Here is a 2,350-nt window from a genome sequence, read left to right as displayed (position 1 = left end):
GACAAAGCTTCAAAAAAAAAAAAAAAAAAAAAAAAGTGCCACCTTCTGTCCTTTAACAAGACTGACAAAAATCTCCCTCATGTCCACCTGATCAAGTTTATCTTGGTGTATGTGGCAGACTGCTACATGTCCTAAGCCTTCTTGAAGCACTTAATATTTCAGGCTCAGTTCAAGTCGAGCACAGCACAAGTATATCCTGAGCAACAGTTCTTTGTGTGAAGGAGCGTGCACAGAGTCTCTTGCATTCAACAGCCTTGTACCATGGGTAGTGTGGAAGAATTTAAATACAATGTTAAATAAGACTAAACAGAAATTGGGAAAAGTGAAGCACTGGATACTTCCATTCTAAAAAAAAAAATCGCACAATTTACAAAATTTTTAAGCTGAGAAAAAACAGAGTTATTGGGGGGGGGGGGGGGGGCGCAGCAGGATAATAAAAAAATAAAATAAAAAGTTGCAAGCAGCAAAACAACGTTTTCAAACTGGAAACTGGCAGAAAAGTGATTTTAAAAAGTGAAACAGCACAAAACACTAAAAGTTTTGGCAGGAATGTCCTTAATGAATTGACGTTTTGATTTCAATTGACGAAATGGCACCAACTGGGGGAACACAGCTGTTACCAAATAATGTTTGGAAGAGAAATGAAGTTTTGGTGAAAAACACATTAGTTTTTATTTGGATTTTATTTTGAAAGGAATGCAGCTTCAGACCATTGCGTCATCAGAAGATATTTTGCTTGATGACAATTAGTTGCAAAGGTTCGTCCGGCAGCAAGTGGCAGTTACACGAGGAGGATGATTCAGCTTCCTGCAGTCAGGTGCATGGTAGCAGCCTTTGATGAAATGCGAAGCTGTGGACAAAAATAGTTTATTTCCCACTCAGTCAGTTTTGTGGTTTAAATGATCAAAACTTTAAAAATAAAAAATAAAGTGGTTTGTACTCACGGTGATCGTGGTAGACGACGTGGCCACAGACTTGGTCGTCTATGGAGCATGAAACTACAGGATGTGGACAGTATATGGCACCGCCACAGTAACATTTCAGGGCTTCACCTTGGAAACAAACAAATTTGATAGAACATACCAGGTGTGTTTTTATTCATTCAATTTAATAAATTCTAGGTTTGCAGATTTACTCACTCTGGCTGACAAGCACCAAAACCAAAACTGCAAGAATCACTGGCTTCATGTTTTCACTCTGACCACACCAGATTCTGTTCAAAATGAAAGCTCTTTACAATTACACAAACTATTATTTAGAATACGCAGACGTTAAAAATACAGACACAACTCACCTGGTAAAGTGTCCTGCTGAAAGGTGACCTGGTAAAAGTAACCAGAGCAGCACGCTCCTTTGATTGTGGTCAGGTTGCACGAGAGAGCAATTTTCAGTTTTTCAGGAGGATGTTGCAGCTGTGGTAAACTGAGAACACCTGTTGCTTCTGACTGTGGAGTACTGATCAGTAACGAGAGGAGGAGAACCAGGAACTGGAACCCTCATACTTTAAAGCACAGCTAAAATGTTTAAAAAATAAAATAAAGCCAAATGACGTAGAGGTCTTGGGTGCAGCTGAGGGTTACTTGACGTCTGTTTTAGGGGCCACAGTTCTGACAGGCAGCATCTCTTGGTACAAAAGGGACAATTAAGTTTAGCTGGCTAAGTGTGTGTAGCAGTACTGATCCAAGTGCAGTGTAACAAGAAAAAGCCACAACAGAATGAACTGCAGGACATTGCTGAAGTAAAAAAAAAAGGTGAGAGCATAGCTGTCAATATATGAAAGACAGTAAATGATGATTGTCATCCTAATCAGGGAACGTCTGGCATAGAGCAGAAGTTTTTCCAGCCACACTAACGTCCTCCTTGAGTGTGGTGATCACAGCCCTCACAACGTGCGCGTGTTAGTTTCCTCATCCACTTCATGTCAATGGGGATAAAACAAGTGCCTTGTGACATAAGAATCTACGTTCTTTCTCAAAATCAAAGTGATATTTGTATTTTTGAGACAAATGTTAAGATGTAAGTCAGTATTTGACTTAATCAAATGAAACAACCAGCCACTGTTTTTATTAACTCCGTTTAACACATGGGGCGCACTCGGACACCAAAAGAAATACCTGATGTACTATGGATCAAAACAACACAGTACAAAAATACATGTATCTTTACTAAAAAAATATGTGTCTATTAAAAAGATTTAGTAAAACAATAAGAATCAGGATGTTGTAGGAAAAATAACTCAAAAGTTAATGTTGCAGCAAATTACACTTTATTCTGAATGAAATGAAGCTTCATGGTATTTTAAAATCCATCCATCCATCCATCCATCCATCCATCCATCCATTCATCCATC

At 38.7% G+C, this 2,350-nt stretch overlaps 1 long non-coding RNA gene across 1 annotated transcript; it reads right to left on the bottom strand.

Annotated features, from left to right (window-relative positions):
* Positions 1 to 664: 664 nt before the first annotated feature.
* On the bottom strand, positions 665 to 1,394 carry LOC119423664. Its single transcript, XR_005187471.1, has 4 exons — positions 1,295 to 1,394; positions 1,140 to 1,213; positions 945 to 1,052; positions 665 to 850 (listed from the first exon to the last, which is right to left on the bottom strand). It is a non-coding gene; the product is annotated as an uncharacterized LOC119423664 (long non-coding RNA).
* Positions 1,395 to 2,350: the final 956 nt, after the last annotated feature.

The sequence above is a fragment of the Nematolebias whitei genome, chromosome 17, assembly GCF_014905685.2.
Source record: "Nematolebias whitei isolate Nwh7 chromosome 17, NemWhi1, whole genome shotgun sequence".
Taxonomy (NCBI): domain Eukaryota; kingdom Metazoa; phylum Chordata; class Actinopteri; order Cyprinodontiformes; family Rivulidae; genus Nematolebias; species Nematolebias whitei.
The sequence above is the reverse complement of the archived record's forward strand: the minus strand, read 5'-3'. Positions and strand labels throughout refer to the sequence as shown.